This window comes from Bos grunniens, chromosome 7, assembly GCF_055505025.1.
Source record: "Bos grunniens cultivar Pamir isolate PY7600 chromosome 7, Bosgru_T2T1.0, whole genome shotgun sequence".
Lineage (NCBI taxonomy): Eukaryota > Metazoa > Chordata > Mammalia > Artiodactyla > Bovidae > Bos > Bos grunniens.
In genome coordinates, this window is record NC_141171.1 from 4,598,655 (window position 1) to 4,616,005 (window position 17,351).

The 17,351-nt window shown below is 56.3% G+C and overlaps 1 protein-coding gene and 1 long non-coding RNA gene across 28 annotated transcripts in view; one reads left to right on the forward strand and one right to left on the reverse strand.

Annotated features, from left to right (window-relative positions):
* The window catches only part of CRTC1 (CREB regulated transcription coactivator 1), an 80,579-nt gene that overhangs the window by 30,136 nt on the left and 33,092 nt on the right, over nt 1-17,351 (reverse strand). The gene's annotated exons all lie outside the window — the stretch shown is intronic.
* Nucleotides 13,788-15,014, forward strand: LOC147368075 (uncharacterized). 4 transcript variants are annotated; one of them, XR_015166456.1, is made up of 3 exons: nt 13,788-13,913; nt 14,324-14,412; nt 14,880-15,014. It is a non-coding gene; the product is annotated as an uncharacterized LOC147368075 (long non-coding RNA). The 4 variants fall into 4 exon arrangements; XR_015166457.1 differs by having other exon boundaries at nt 14,324-14,433; nt 14,880-15,008; XR_015166455.1 differs by having other exon boundaries at nt 14,841-14,978.

A 17,351-nucleotide genomic window follows, 5' to 3' on the forward strand; every position in this document is an offset into this window, starting at 1 on the left:
GGGTCAGGCGAGGCCAAGCAGGGTGGGCTCGGGTGTCCTTGGACCTGAGACCCGCCCCCCAGGCCCTTCTTGTGTCTGAGCCACAGGGCAGGAACCCACATTTATCCCCACCGCTCAAGTACCACCTGGCCCTGGAGGCTGCAGCCCCCTCCTGGGCCTCAGTTTCTCCTCCCATAGAGTGGGCTGTCCAGACTGAGTGTGTGTGTGCGCGTAAACACCAGGCGTGTGATACTGGAAGTGCTCACATCACACCTTCCGGGCTGAGGGAGCCCAGAAGGGGAACGCACCGCTCACGGCTGTGTGTCTGCAATAATACTGGCCCTCCAAGCCATCTTGGCTGAAGCCTCTCCTTTCCACAGGGGCCCCCGAACCCCACCCACTTTGTTGCGGGAATGTCAGGCTTTGCGGTACGGCCTCCGGAGTGGACCCAGTGTGGGCCCCTCCCTGCCTCTGGAGAACCCCCGTACTCATTCTTGGTTGTACGTGGAGCACCACAGGCAGGCCTTCCCAGGCGGCTCAGCTGGTAAAGAATCTGCCTGCAGTGCAGGAGACCTGGGTTTGATCCCTGGGTCGGACCTGAGTTGGGAAGAGCCCCTGGGAAAGGAAATGGCAATCCCCTCCAGTATTCTTGCCTGGAGAATCCCATGGACAGAGAAGCCTAGTGGGCTATAGTCCACTGGGTCACAAAGAGTTGGAAAGACCAACACTTTCACTTTAAAGAGTTAACCTGGCCCAGGGCTGTTTGACCTTTGCTCCCAGCTCCTGGGAAGTGAAGGTCCTGCCACAGAAAAGTGTGCTTGTTTGCCTAGGGCCCCAGGCCACACTGGGTATCTCTGCTAACAGTGTGGGCAAGGGTGGGGGGCTCAGGCCACCGAGGTTCTCAGCTCTTCCTCTGCTGGGGCTGCGTCTGAATGGTGAACCCCAGGAAAAACCCTGGACCCCAAGGCTCGGGGAGACCCATGGCTGCCAGCCCCGGGCGTGCCACCACACACTGGTGCTGGGAGAAGCAAGCGCTGTCCGCGTGACTCCACGGGGAAGGGAGTCCTCCAGCTGTGTTCGGAAGTCTGCTGGCCACTGCCCCATTCCAACTGTGACCTGCATCCTCTCACTGTAGCAGACCATGACCGAGGGTGTCCCTGGCGGTCCAGTAGTTACAGAATCCACCTGCCAATGCAGAGGACATGGGTTGGATCCCTGGTCCAGGAAGATCCCACACGGCACAGGGCAAGTAAGCCCGTGTGCTGTGCTCCAGAGCTCATGATCTGCGATAAGAGAAGCCACCCCAACAGAAAGCCAGGCACGGCAACTAGAAAGGGCCCCCGCCTTCTACAACTAGAGAAAGCCCACGCAAAGCAACAGACCCAGTGCAGCTGTAAATAAAAACAAACGAATAGATAGAACTCCTAAGAAACAGACCATGACCATGAGTAGGAAGGTCTTCAGTGACTTCTGAGTCCTTCCAGTGAACCATTGAGCTGAGTGTAGTGTTGTTTTTTTTTTCAGTCGCTCAGTCGTGTCTGACTCTGTGACTCCATGGCCTGCAGCCCTCCAGACTCTTCTGTCTGTGGAATTCTCCAGGCAAGAACACTGGACTGGGTTGCCATTTCCTTCTGCAGGAGATCTGCCTGACCCAGGGATGGAACCCAGGTCTCCCACATTGCAGGCAGGCTTTTTACCATCTGAGCCACCAGGGAAGTCCCAGTATAGTATTAGGAACCCTCAGTCTCTGTAGCTGGTGTCAGAAGTGAAGGTGGTCTTAAGGGGCCCTGAACTTTCGCAGGGGCTGATTGCTGTCCCATGCCTGGCCAGGAAACCCCAGGAGTAAGCAGACGCTGGGGTGGGGAGGTGCCAGCCTGGGCTCCACCCATGGGCCTGGTGCCTCCAAGGGTGCCCAAGGAGGACAAGAGAGTGATGCCACTGGGCAGGGTCTGACCAACTGCTGGACACAGAGCTCAGGCCTCCTCCCCCGTCAAACCACAGTCCCTCCTCCTGCATCCCTCTGCCCAGAGAGAGGTTCTTGAAGGCACTTCCTGCCCTACCCCCAACCTCTCCATAAACCCAGCATCCAAGCCAGGGTCTAACCCTCAGCAGCACCTGCTGGTGGAACAAAGGAGCACAAGAACTCGGGGTGAGTAACCGAGTGAACGAGTGAACGAACATCACGGCTCCCACGCTCGGGAGCAGACTTCCACGAGCCAGGTGACAGCCCCACTTGGAGGCCACGCAAGAACCTTTCAGGACACTGACACAACCCCTGCTGCCCTGAGGCTTGTGCCTGCCCCTCCCCTTGCCCCGTTCCTGTGGGTTTTGGCGGAAGGCAGCACGGCAGGGTGGTGACGCCTGGACAAGACCTGCTGGCACAGAGGAGCTGCGCCTCTCTGGCTCCCCCTTAGCTTCTGGCCCAAGGGTCCGACAGCCTGGGGTCCAAGACCAGGCTCCCCCACTGTGAGAGCAGACCCCACTCCAGATGCGGAGGGTGGGCAGGTGCCCTGTCACTCACTTTCACAGGTGCCTCCCTGCCCTCTGGTCTCCCCATTCCTCACTCCCTCCAGACATCCAATCCCAAAGCACCCTGAGTTTGTGCTCCCCCTACCCGAGGGAGCCGCCTGTGACAGCTCCACCTCCACATCCACCCTGGAGGGGCCTCCCTGACACCCCACTCAAGGAGCAGGCCCCCCAAGTCACCTTCACATTGGCCTATGGCTTTGTTGTTATTGCTATTGTTATAAGGCATGTCGGATCTTAGTTCCCCAACGAGAGACTGCCTCTCTAACCCTGCATTCGAAGCACAGAGTTCTAACCACTGGAGTGCAAGGGAATTCTCACTGTTGTTGCTCTTAACCTCCATTTTCATTATCAAAGGTTTAGGTTCACAGAAAAACTGCGAAGATGGTAGAGGGAGTTCCCGAATCGCCCACCCAGCTTCCTCTAAAGCTACCCTCTTCCTCCACTGAGTTAAAAGGAAGAGAATCACAACAGTAAGAGCACCACTGACCCAGACTCTCCCCATATGCCCCTCGGTTTGTCTAGCCACATCTGCATGATCCAAAGTGCCTGGCCCTCGACTTCCCTACTGCTGCAGTGGCTGAGACTCTTTGCATCCAAGGCAAGGGGGTGGGTGCGGTCCCTGATCAGGGAACTAGATCCCACAGTTCAGTTCAGTTCAGTTCAGTCGCTCAGTCGTGCCCGACTCTTTGCAACCCCATGAACCGCAGCACGCCAGGCCTCCCTGTCCATCACCAACTCCCGGAGTTCACTCAGACTCACGTCCATCGAGTCGGTGATGCCATCCAGCCATCTCATCCTCTGTCGTCCCCTTCTCCTCCTGCCCCCAATCCCTCCCAGCATCAGAGTCTTTTCCAATGAATCAACTCTTCGCATGAGGTGGCCAAAGTACTGGAGTTTCAGCTTTAGCGTCATTCCTTCCAAAGAAATCCCAGGGCTGATCTCCTTCAGAATGGACTGGTTGGATATCCTTGCAGTCCAAGGGACTCTCAAGAGTCTTCTCCAACACCACAGTTCAAAAGCATCAATTCTGCGCCACTCAGCTTTCCTCACAGTCCAACTCTCACATCCATACATGACCACAGGAAAAACCATAGCCTTGACTAGACGAAACTTTGTTGGCAAAGTAATGTCTCTGCTTTTAAATATGCTGTCTAGGTTGGTCATAACTTTCCATCCAAGGAGTAAGTGTCTTTTAATTTCATGGCTGCAGTCACCATCTGCAGCGATTTTGGAGCCCCCCAAAATAAAGTCTGACACTGTTTCCACTGCTTCCCCATCTATTTCCCATGAAGTGATGGGAAAGAAGATCCCGCATGCCGCAACTAAAGATCCCCATCTGGAGCCCGCCTGCCAGTGCAGGAGACACGGGTTCGATCCCCGGCCTGGGAAGATCGCACATGTGGAGCAACTTAGCCCACGCACACCTGCTGAACCTGTGTGCTGCGACTAGTGAAGCAAAGCAGTGGGAAGTGTGTGCGCTGCAATGGAGAGCAGCCCCCATTCGCTGCAGCTAGAGAAAGGCTGCTCACAGCAGTGAAGACCCGGTGGGACCAAGAATACATAAATACTAAAAAGAAAAGATCTTGTGTGCCGCCACTAAGACTCAGTGCAGCCAAATAAACAAATTCAGTATTGAAACAAAACAAACAAATGCCTGACCCGAGACCCTGCCTACCGTCCCCTTCCTGCCCCTCCAGGAGGTGGGCACCCGGGATGCACGGTCTGCCAGGCACAGTGTGTCTGGTGCTGACCCTGCATGTGGCCACACGGGGCCCCAGGCGTGCTGTCATATATCTGGCCTGGCCTCCCACCAGCACTCTGCAGCCCCAGATCTTTCCAGAACAGTCCAGTTCATGCCTCTCAAACCTTCCTGCTCTCAGGTGTGAACCAATCAGCCAAGCCCGTGGGGCCACACCCTAGGGTCTGAGACGGGGCCGGTGGGGCCACACCAGACAACCAGAAGCACAGCGCTGACCTCAGCCTCTCCTCTGCTCAGCATCTCCCCACCCCATGTGCCGCAGATGGCACCCCAGAGCCCCCCGCCACCATGGGGCACAGAGCCCTTCTCTGTATCAGTGCATTTAAGCATCACAAATGCCCTGTCTTAAGTATCCTGGGCTGACTGTAACAAATTCCCATCAAGTGGGTGGCTTAGAACAACAGGAATTCACTCCCTCACAAGTCCAGAGGTGAAGTCCAAGATCAAGGTGCGGGCAGAGTTGATTCCTTCCAGAACCACAGACGGAGGATCCACCCCCGGCCTCTCTCGGCCTGAGGGGGCTCCGGGCATCCTTGGCTCGTGGTTCCGACCTCTGCCTCCGTCTCCACACAGCCTTCCCCTCTGTGGCTGTGTCTCACACCCCCTCTCCTTTCTCTCAGAATAATACCTGTCATTAGATTTGGAGCCCATCCTATTTCAGAATCGTCTCATCTTGGGACCCTTAATTACATCTGCAAAAGTGCTCTTGCCAAGTAAGGCCACGTTCCCAGGCTACGGGTGAGCATGTGGACATATCTTTTGAGGGGACACAACTCAATCGAAGACAGGACCTTTGAGAGGGTTCCCAGCATACTCCACTTTCCAGATGGGAAAACTGAGGCTAAGCAGGCAAAGGAACGGCCTAGGGTCACCCGGCTCAGAAGTGGCCAAGTAGGGCAGAGACTCCACTCCTGGAACCTGACTCCTGGATAACCTTGTGGACCAGTGGGCGGCTGGGACCACAGAGCATCACAAAGGCCACATCACATCACAGATCAGAGCACACCACCTCGTCTGGAAGCTTCGAGTCAGAGAATCAACTCGACCACGTCGGCTCTATGGAGGCGGGGATGCGGCACGAGTCTCACTGTAAAAAGCCTCCTCAGGGGGACTTCCCTGGTGGTGCTAGTGGTAAAGAACCCCTCTGCCAATGCAGGAGACATAAGAGACGTGGGTTTGATCTCTGGGTCGGGAAGATCCTCCCTGGAGGGGGAAATGGCAACCCACTCTTGTACTCTTGCCTGGAGAATCCCATGGACAGAGGAGCCTGCGGGCTACAGGCCACAGGGTCACAGAGAATCGGATCTGACTGAAGGACTTAGCCCGCACACACGCATGCAGCGCTGGGCTGAGGGTTTGATCCCTGGTCGGGGGAACTAAGGTGCCAAGTGCCTCGGGGAAACCAAGCCCACGTGCCGCAAGCTACTGAGTCCGCACAGCACAGCCAAAGGCCCCACGCACTGCGACAAAACGTTCCGTGCGCTGCAACCCAGGCCCAACACGGCCAGAAAGTAAGCAGATTCTTTAAAAGGCCACCTCAAGTCCTGCCTCAGCCCTGGGGCCCTTGTTTTTAGGCAGGAAAGCCCCTCTGGTCCCTGACCCAGCCTGAGTCAGGACCGACCCCCAACACCCATTCCCACTGCCCCTACAGAACGGTGGGGAAACGGCGACTTCTCCAGCTTTCCCCAACCCCCTTGCTGGAGGGACCCCACGGGGACAGAGCTGCCCTGCAAGGCGTGTATCCCATTTCTGTGTCCTCACCCTTACTGGGCACGATCACAGGCCAGTGGCCCTGAGAGGCATGGCAGATGCAATCACCTCCCCAGGGCAGTCCCAATCCTTTGAGACCCCACAGGATGCAATGAATTCCCATCTGTCAGCTCCTCCCAGGCCTCGCTGTCTGGAAGGAGCCAGCCCTGCTCGGGCCCATCACAACCACCATGGCAACTGGCCAGCCTCCTAATGAGATTAAGGGGAGTGGTCACGCTGAAGGCTGAGCTCTGTCCTGCGAAGCCAGGGCAGGCGTGGGGGCCACAGTAGAGGGTCCGGGAGGAGCCTCGAGCTCTGAGCAGACCTGCTTCCCCCTCTCGCCACAAAGGCCTGCACTATCTGGCCCCTTGCTCCCCACGAGTCACCGCACTTCGCCCACCAAGGGGGCTGCCTCAGGGCCTCTGCACTGGCACTCCTTCCTCCAAGAGGTTCTTCCCGCTGGGCCGGCCCAACACGGTGCACCTTTCCTCTGTGGGGTCACCTCCACGGCTCACTCTCCAAAGCCACTCAAGGTCTAACTCTTGCCATCAGACTGTCAGCCCTGCGAGGACCCTGGCACAACAGTGCGGCATGGCATCCCTGTGGGTACTGAGAGACTGGACGCTGGGAGAACCTGTGCGTGCAAGAACGATGACTCAGTGTGCTCGGAACCCCAGGCGGGACCGTGTGCCTCCCGTGCCCACGTGGGACACAGCACCCTGTCTCTGGGGAAACTGAGGCCCAAGGATGAAGAGACAGCTTCCCGGGCACACGGGCAAAGAACCACTCATGAGAGGGAGGTGGAGAGCAAATCCATCGAGAGGGCACCACCCTTTGGGGACCTGAGTGCTGAGCAGGACCCCAGGGGATTCTCACACCCTGGCCTGAAGCCCCGCCCACTGGGCTCCCCAAGGAGGAGTCCTCAGGAGGTGGCTGACGTCAGAGGGGCCATTGAAGGGGCCACTTTGGAGGCTGTCCCCAGGAAGGGAGGAACCTGGGCTTTGCCAGGTTCTCCAAGCGTTCCAGCAGCCGGAGGGGCCTTTGGAGGGGCCACTTTTGGAGGCTGTCCCCAGGAAGGGAGGGACCCGGGCTTTGCCAGGTTCTCCAAGCGTTCCAGCAGCCAGAGGGGCCTTTGGAGGGAGGCCCCGAGAGCCCCTGAAAGGATCTGACTCTGAATCTCGTGGAGCTGCAGCTGCGTTTTCCACAGCCAGCGTTCCCCACGGGTGCCTGTGCCCCACTTTTGTCTGGCTGTGTCCCTGCAGATTCTTTCCAAGGAACCGGCCCCAAGAGGCTGCCCGGTCTCAGCTGCTCCAGCACCAGACGAGAGTTTGAGGAGGGGAGGCAGGCCCTCCCAGGCTGCATTCACCACAGCCGCCGGACGACCTGTCTCTCCCCACACCTCTGCTGCCCACCCTGGGAACAAACACCTGGGGCTCAGGCAGACTGCTGCGCTGGCACAGGCGCCCAACCAGGAAGGCCTGAGGGCGCTTTTTTCTCTTTTTAAACTTTTTCCTTTCTTCTTTATCAAAGTCACGCAACAGAATATGAACCATTTTAAGGTGCACAAATCAGTGTCATCTAGTACAACCAGAGTACTGTCTGATCATCACCTTTAGCTAGGTCAAGGGCATTCTCATCACCCCAAAAGAGACCCAGTGCCCATTAACAGTCGCCCCTCAGCCCCCTCACAGCCCCACAACCACCAACTTGCTTCCTACTTGTCTGCATTTGCCTATTCCTGACATTTCATACAAAGGGGATTGGGCTTCCCAGGCGGCACTGCTGGTAAAAAACCAGCCCACCGACGCAAGAGACATGAGAGATGTGGGTTCGATCCCTGGGTCGGGAAGATCCCCTGGAGAAGGAAATGGCAACCCACTCCAGTATTCTTGCCCGGGAAATCCCATGGACAGAGGAGCCTGGCGGGCTTCAGTCCGTAAGGGCTGCAGAGTCAGACACGACTGAAGTGACTTTAACACGCACAAAGGGGACCACACACTATTTGTCTGTGTCTGGCTTCTTTCTCCTGGCATGTTTTCAGAGTTCATCCGCGCTGTGTCAGAGCTTCACTCCTTTTATGTCTGAATCAACATTCCGCCGCATGGATGGGCCACGCTGCGTTTATCCGTTCGTCTGCTGATGGCCGGGTGTCGCCCCACCTCCTGGCGACTGTGACTATGCTGCTGTGGACATGCGTGTACAAGCACCTGCCTGAGTCCCTGCTTTCAAACCCCTCAGGAACACACCTACAGGGAGAACTGCTGGGTCATATGGTAATTCCATATTTATCTTATCGAGGGACTACCAGACTGTCTTCCACAGCTACCACACCATTGTACGTTCCTACCAGCGGTGCACAAGGGTTCCCATTCCCCCACGTCCTCACCAACACTGGTTTATTTCTGCTGTTTTGACAGCAGCCATCCTGACGAGTGGGAGGTGGTACCTCATTCTGGCTCTGATTTTCATTTCCCTGACTATTGACGCTGAGCATCTTATCATGTGCTTACCGGCCATTTGTGTATCTTTGGAGAAATGCCAAGTCCTTCGCCCTTTTTAAACACCGAGTTGCATGTTTTTTTTCCTTATTGAATATATATTCTAGGTCTTTTTTTTTTTTTTTAATTGAAGTATAACTGCTTTACAATATTGTGTTCATTTCTGCTGTACAACAATGTCAATCAGCTATAAGTATTAGTTGCTCAGTCGTGTCCAACTCTTTGTGACCCCATGGACTGCAGCCTGCCAGGCTCCTCTGCATGGGATTTCCCAGGCAAGAACACTGGAGTGGGTTGTCATTTCTCTTCTCCTGACCCAGGGATCGAACCCGGGTCTCTTGCTTTGCAGGCAGACTTTAATGTCTGAGCCACCAGGGAAGCCCTTGGTTAATCAGCTATATGTATACCTATATCCCCTTAAGCCTCCCTCCCAACCCCACCATCCCACCCCTCTAGGTCATCAGAGGACCCAGCTGAGCTCCCTGTGCTATAATGCAGCTTAACATCTGGAATCTTAACCTCTTATCAGAGCCTGGTGGGCCACAGTGCATAGGGTCGCAAAGAGCCGGAACACAACGGAAGCGACCTAACACACATGCACAGCTCTACGGTTGCAAATACTTTCTTTCTCTGTCTTTTCATTCTCTTGACAGTCTTTCGACGCACAGAAGTTTTCAACGCTGACAGGGTCCAATTCTGTGCTTGTACTTGTACTGCTTCCTTCTAGGAATTTTACAGGTTGCTCTCTTCCACTTCAGTTTTTAGTTCATTTTTAATTCACTGTCATTGGGAATGCCCTGACACTCCGATGGTTAGGACTCCACACTTTCTCTGCCGAGGCCCCTGTTTCAGTCACCAGTTAAGGGGACTTTCCTGGTGGTTCAATGGCTAAGACTCCCTGCTCCCACGGCAGGGGGCTCAGGTTCGAACCCTGGTCAAGGATCTAAGAACAAGTGCAGCCAAATAAATATATTAAAAAAAAAAAAAATCCCTAGTTGGGGACCTAAGATCCCACAAGGCACAATGCAGCCAAAAATAATAAAAACTCACTGTTGTTAACTTTGTTGCTACCCCAGCCCCACCCCAGCATGGGCCCCCACTCCAAGGGAGGGCTCCACAGTGGGGCAAGGCCAGGCTGACCCCCCCGAAGTGTGCCTGGTACACTGGAGTTTCTCATGACACGTCTGCTGAGCACAGGAAGGAATAATGAATGAATCAGGGAATGAATGAAAGCGTCACAGGCATGTGGCCGAGCTCGGATTCCAGGCTGAGTCACTCCAGCCCCCGGCCCCTGGCCGGTGGAGACACTCCCCAGCTGCCTCCTCGCTCGTTCCCAAAGTGTAAATACAGAACCAGATACACAAACACCGAGTGTGCCTCGGAATGCCTTTAATCAGCCTCGGCTGCCGCTGCCAAATCCCCAACCCTGGCGGAATCAGAGGGTCCGCTGTGAGCTCGTTTTGTTTCCTTCGGCGGTGGCGGTTGTTGAGCCCAGACGCTGGGGCTGGGGAGGAGGAAGGGTCCCTCGAGGTCTGAGTGCAGCACAGCTGGCGCCTGGGGGCCTCTCCCCCGGCCCGCCAGCCAGGCGCCCACTCTGGGCGGGACCCTGAAGCAGCCCTCAGAGGGAGAGGGCTCCCCTCCACTTGACAAGTAGGGAAACTGAGGCCCTGGGGGAAGGACAGGCTAGCTCGGAGGCCGCCTGAAAAGGGAACGGGGCCTCGGGTACGATCCAGACTCCTGCCCTGGCGAACTGCAACTTCCTGGTGGCCCAGAAGGCCCTCCCATGCCTCCCGCCTCTGGGCCCTTGCACCCATCGCCCCCTTTTCTGGAACCTTCCACGGAGTTCCTTCTCATTCTTTGGGTTTCAGCTCAAACACGACATCCTCAAAAAGCTTTTCCTGACCCCTTCCTTCCAAAATAACCCTCCGGGGACTTCCCTGGAAGTCCAGTGGTTAAGACTCCGCACTTTCAACACAGAGGGTGAGGGTTCGAGTCCTCGTTGGGAAAGTAAGATCCCACGTGCCATGTGGTGAGGCAAAAAAAAAAAAAAAAAAACCAAGGATCAAAATAACCCTCTGTATTAGCTCAGGCCACCATAACCAAATCCCACAGAATGGGCGGCTTTTATTTCTCACAGTTGTGGAGGCTGGAGTCTGGGAGGAGGCTGCCAGCACGGCCTCCGGTGAGCGCCGTCTGCAGGCGGCCGCTGTGGCCCAGGGTCCTCGCGTGGCCTTTCCTCGGGGTGTGCTCAGGGGCAAGTCTCCCTCTCTCCCCCTCTTAAGAGAACATCCGCCCTATGGACTCAGGATGCCTCCCTATGACCTCACGTCACCTCAAGCACCTCTCAAAGCCCCATCCTCCACCTCTGGTCACGCTGGATGCTAGGGCTTCCACACAGCAATCTGGGGCCGCAATCTGGCCCACAGCCCCCTGTCACAGGCAAGCAGCTGGCCTGTGTCTGGCTGGTGGGCCAGCCAGCCTGACAGCTGGGGCCCTGCGTGCCCAGCCTCCGTGAGCGCCTAGGGGACCAGCTCTCGTCCCCAGGAAGGGACCATCGACAGCTGTATCTGGAACTGGGAAGCCCAGAATCGCCCCACACCCTGCGTCCTCTGGGATCACCCTTGGCTGGGCAGGCCCAGGCAAAGCCAGGGAGCCTAGGACTCTTCCAGCAGAAGCCCCCAGGCTACAGGATGGGGTGGCCTGCAAAGAAGGGTCTTCTCTGGGCCTGGGCTTGGAGAGGCCGGAAGTCAGTGAGGCACAGGTGACAAGAGATGCGTGCTGTCCCCGGGGCTGCTGACAAGAGAGACATGATGGGTGGAAAACCACAGCTGGCGTTTCTGCAATCAGCGGCCTAAATGTAAAGTCATGTGCCTGCTCACCAGGGGCATGTGTGAGGCAGCACCAAGGCGCAGGACCAGCCTGGGGTGAATCCGCTCAGCCCCTCAACTCGGGCTGTAGGCCCATATGGAACTTCAGGATGGAGACTTGTCTGAAAACAGTTTTTGCGGTTGTAATTAGTTAAGGCTCTTGAGATGAGGTCATCTTGGATTTGGGGAGACCCTAAATCCAGTGACTGGTGTCCTTACAGGAAGAGAACACGGAAGGCAGGAAGGAGGCCAGGTGAAGGTGGAGGCAGACATCGGGGGGCGCAGCTGCAGACAAGGGGCCTCAAAGGCTTACCAGCAGCCCCCAGAGCTGGGGGAGAGGCCTGGGATGGATTTCCCCTCGGAGCTCCGAGAAGGATCCAACCCTGCCCACATCTGGATCCACGGACTTCCTGTCTCCAGAACCATGACGAAGTAGACTTCTGGTTTTTGTTTTTTCCTGTTTTTGTTTTGAATCTCTGTTTGCATGTGTGCTCTGCATGCTCAGTCGCTTCAGTCGTGACAGACTCTTTACAATAACACGGAGTGTAACCCTCCAGGCTCCTCCACCCATGGGATTCTCCAGGCAAGAATACCGGAGTGGGTTGCCATACCCTCCTCTAGGGGATCTTCCCGACCCAGGGATCGAACCCGAGTCTCCTATGGCTCCTGCAATGCAGGCAGATTCTTTACTGAGGAGCCACTGGGGAACCTCTGGTAGTATTTAATCCTTTGGTTTTTTTTTTTTTTTTTAACTGCACTACGCAGCATGTGGGATTTTCCCTGATCAGGGATCAAACCCGTGCCCCATGCACTGAAAGCATAGAGACTTAACCACTGGACTGTGAGGGAAGTCCCACTATTACTGAATTCTTACATCATTATTAAACTCATTTCTTCCCCAAAGCAGACAGCTTTTATTGAAATACAGCTGACTTACTGTACTAGTTAGTACAGTAACTTACTTAGTTACTTACTGTATTAGTTTCAGATGTATAGCAAAGTGATTCAGTTATACAAATAAATATACACACACACACACACACACACACACACACATCCATTCTCAGATTCTTTTCCACTGTAGGTTATTACAAGACACTGAATACAGTTTCCTGTGCTATGAATCAGGAGTAGGTCCTTGTTGTTTATTTTATATAAAGTAGTGTGTATCTGTTAATCCCAAACCCCTAATTTATCCCTCCCTGCCTACTCCTTTGGTAACCAAAAGTTTGTTTTCTATGTCTATGGGCCTGTTTCTACTTTACAAATTCATTTGTACCATTTTTTTAGATTCCATATATAAGAGATGTCATGTGATATCTTTGTCTGGTTTACTTCATTTAGTGTAATAATCTCTAGGTTCATCCATGTTGCTGCAAATGGCTTTATTTAATTCTTTTCTATGGCTGAGTAATACTCCACTGTATAATTGCACCACATCTTCTTAATCCAGTCATCTGTTACTGGGCACGTGGGCTGCTTCCACATCTTGGCTATCGTAAACAGTGCTGCTGTGAACACTGCGGAGTATGTATCTTTTCAAATCAGAGTTTTCATCTTTTCTGGATACATGCCCAGGAAGAGACTTCAGTGGCTTCAAGCCTCCCGGTTTAAGGTTTTTTGCTGTAGCAGCCTCAGGAAACTAACTCTGGGGGCCCAGAGAGGAGGCAGGGCCTCTCAGAGCCCAGCTTGGGAGAGGCAGGGACCTCGAGAATGGATGATCGGGGAAGGCTGGATGATGGGAACCTTCAAGTTAACAGTCCACGGTGCAGACTGATCTAGTAAGTGTCCAGGCAGAGGGAATATTAAGGACAGAAGTGGAAGCCCAGGCAGAGAGGGAAGAGAAGGCCAGGCCAGCTGTGGTGGGCCGTCACTGCAGAGCGGTGAGGAGGGCAGGACTGATGCCCAGACCAGGAGGGCACAAGGAGGCCATGAATGCCCAGGTGGAGACCCAGGGGAAGGTCCACCACAGTGGCCCTGACAGGCTGGATCGGGGAGGTCTCGGCACACTGGGGGCTGCAGAAGAGCCTCTCCCTGAAACACGCTCCTCCTGGGAGGTCCTCGAGGTGTCCTTCCCCAACTCTACACCAACCCCACCCCAAGGTCCGAGGGGCTGCACTGAACAGGGCCGCAGGGATGTGGGGTCTTAGGGGGCGCAGAGCTCTGCCAGGACTACACGCCTGCCTCTGGCCAGGGGCCTGGGCAGTGTGGTGGCCGCCAGCCCCGGCACCACACACTGATCTGGGGCCACAGCACGTCACGGTCAGGCCCACAGGGGGCCCGTGTGCAGCAGGCTGGAGGGCCCGTGTTTGCTCACCCAACACTGCCCTGTACACGCCCCGACAGGCTCTGGAGAGGTGGGAGGGGCCCCAGGTGGGACGCAGGGGAGCCACACTTTACAGGCCCAAACGCAGTGCGGAGACAAAGCCCAGTGTGCCAGCAGGACAACTGGAGACGCTTCTCCCTGCTTCCACAGCCCGGTGTCCGTGGGAGAGGAGGCCGACTACCCCACAGGCCCAGGAGGACCTACACGTGAGCGCCGTCCCCGAGCCCATCTGTCCGGGCACCACGTCCCCAGTACCTGGCTGAGCAGCCCCCAAGGCAGGCGGCCGAGCCCCGCACACACTGAGCTGAGGCCCCTCCCAGACGGCCAAGTGCACCGGTTGCACCTGTGACCTCAGCAAGCTCTCTCGCCTCCATGGGGGCTACTCGGCCCTGGCCCAGCCGGAGGGTCTGGGGGAGGCCTCGGGGCTGGGTGGGAGGGAGACTGGAGGCCAGAGGGGCTTCCCAGAGTGAGACCAGTAGAATGGAGAGCATTTCGAAAGCAGATCAGGCTTGAAGAGCTGCCCGTTTCTATTCTGATTGTGGTCTAACTAACATAACTCAATTTCTGGAGCTGATAAGATCTAGATTTCTGATATTTTTAAGTTCAAATCCCTTAGACATTGCAGTTCTCTTCTGGTTTTGCTGATCCACAATTCGTTCCGCGCAACTAAAGCTGAAGAAGCCTGGGAATGAAGTTTGGAACAAGGTTGATAAAGTTCCTTGCCTGGTAACTAACAACAAAAGGACAGAAAGAGGGGGGCACTCCGGACAGTGCCTGCTCCCGAGCCCTGGTGGCCGCACTGGGCGGCAGGGCCCAGTGGGAGGGGGGCGTCTATGGGGGCGGGAACCCTGACCCCAGGGCCCTCTATGTCTACCCCCTCCTCTGAGGCACGACACAAGCTTCCTGGGGCAGACCTAACAAATGGCCACAGACGGGGTGGCCTAAAAAACAGGAGTGTACTCCCTCAGCGTTCCGGAAGCCACGAGTCGTAATTCAAGGTGTGAGCGGGGTGGGACCCTTCAGGACAGAGAATCTGCCCCAGGCCCCTCTCCTGCTTCGGGGGGCTTTCAGCAGTCCCTGCTGCCCCCGGGCTTGGAGCCAGGTCACCCTGATCTCTGCCTCTGTCTTCACAGGACTTCTCCCTGTGTGACTCTGCTCTACCTTCCTCTAAGGACCCGTCCCTGGATTCAGGGCCCACCCCGTTCCAGGATGGCCTCACGCTGACCTGATGAGGTTCTTTGTTGTCTTCGTTGTTGAGTCACCAAGTCGTGTCTGGCTCTTTGCAACCCCGTCGACTGTGGCCTGCTAGGCTCCTCCGTCCATGGGACTTCCCAGGTAAGAGGACTGCAGCGGGGTGCCATTTCCTCCTCCAGGGGATCTTCCCCACCCAGGGATCGAACCCACGTCTCTTGCACTGGCAGGCGGGTTCTTTACCACCGAGCCGTCGAGGAAGCCCGAGAATGAACTAGTGGGCTAATAATTAATAAAGACCTGGGAGTTCAGGCCAAGAGCGGCTGGGAAGCACTGTCACAGGGCAAGAGAACGGCAGCACCACTCATTTCCTCGTTTTCCCTCTGGACGGGACGAGAGGGGCAGAGACCCTGTTTCCAAACAAGGTACCACTCACAGTTTCTGGTTAGATGTGAACTTGGGGGGCATCACTGGTGGTGCAGTGGCTAAGACTCCACAATCCCAGTGCAGGGGGCCGGGGTTCAATCCCTGGTCAGCGAACTAGATTCCACATGCTGGAACTGTGACTTGGCGCAGCCAAATAAAGAACTAAGTAAATGTTTTTCAAAGTGACAATAAATATACTTATTTTTAAAAAACTAAAGATTAAAGATGAAGTTGAGGGGGTGGGGCCACTCTCTGACCCCAAAGTCACACGGTCCTGTGTTCCCGTGAGCCCCACACTGAACTCGGCCCCGCAGCGGCAGCCCCTGAGAGCTCCAGCCCCGGCCAGCGTGACCTCACACACAAGTGGCAGCTCACAGACGCCTGCCCGGTGTCCTTGGAGGGCGCAGGGGGGCACCTCCAGCTCCAGGCAGGCCCCCCAGAAGGCTGTGGGAGGAGCAAGCGTGCTGGGGTGATGTGAGGGGATGCTGGGTGGGCACTAGGGTCAGAAGCCCCTAAGTGACAAGGGCAGCGGAGACAGATGGTAACAGCAAGACCTAAGTGGCATCTTCCCGCATCCCAGCCAGGTGTGGCCTCAGCCCCCGACGCAGGTCAGCTTGGGCACAGGTGGCGGCCCCACTTGTGCCCCTAGAAACTTAAGTTCCCATCCTCACCCCAGAAACCGGAGACTCTGACCTCATTTGGGAAGAGGGTCTTTAGAGATGGAATTAAGTACCTTGGGATGGAGAGGTCTTCCTGCATTATCCAGGTGGGCCCTAAATCCAACAGCCAGCGTTCTTACAAGAGACAGAAGAGGATGGCGCTTCCCTCGTGGTCCCGTGGCTAAGACTCCGTGCTCCCAGTGCAGGGGGGCCTGGGTTCGATCCCTGGTCAGGGAACTAGATCCCACCTGCCACAACTAAGACCCGCACGGCCAACAAATGCAGAGACAGAAGAGCTAAGACCCCGCACGGCCAACAAACGCGGAGACAGAAGAGCTAAGACCCCGCACGGCCAACAAACACGGAGACAGAAGAGCTAAGACCCCGCACGGCCAACAAACGCGGAGACAGAAGAGGAGACACACCAGGAGCAGGTCTCAGGGAGAAGAGGCCGAGACCGGGGAGATGCAGTCAAAACCAAGGAGTGATGGAGCCACCAGAAGCTGGACGAAGCCAGAGAACTCCTCCCCCAGACCTTCAGAGGGAACCACGCGCCTGCTGACACCTTGATTTCAGGCTTTCGGCCTCCAGGGCTGTGAGGGAATAAACTGCTGGCTTAAGCCCCCCAGCGTGCAGAACCTGCTTCAGCAGCCCCACGACACTAGGAGCCACGGCCGGCCCAAGTCAGGACAGGCGCAGGCATCTCCTGCTCCCAGGGGAGGCCGGGTTGGGGGAGGGGGGGGTGTGTGCGGGGGCAGACCTTGAGCCCCTCCCCTACGCACAGATGGTGACCAATTACCTCTTTCTTTCAACTTGAAAATGAACCTGAACTCCAGCCAGCCCAAAGATCAGCATGCCACATATGCCCACCTCAGTCTAACAGCTGTCACTGCTCTGTCACCTCGGGCTCTCACTCTGCCAGGGGACAAGGGGGCCCTGATGATGTGGCCAGGGTGCCCACATGCCTGCCGGGCTTCCCTCTGGGCCACGCTGGACCTATCACCCTGGGTGCAATGACTCACAACCTGACTCCTGGGGGGCTCCGAGGGGACAGAGACCAGGAGGAAACCATCTAGCTCCATCAGGCACCACCCGCCTCCTGCTCACAGGCCCCTCTGACCATCCAGGGCACAGGGCTCTCTAGGACACCCACCCCACCCCCGCACACCGCCAGCCACAAAGGGCCCTGAGGCAAGAGACAAAGCGGACGAGCACGCGCCCCTGGCCTTCCAGAGCTCCCCACGGGCTCCTCCATACAGCAGGCACCAAGCCCACTGCTGGGAGCACTGCCCTGAACCCGACACCGCCAGGAACTCCTGACACTTGAAACTGTCAGGAGGGCGCTGCCACATGTCCCAGGAGGTCAGG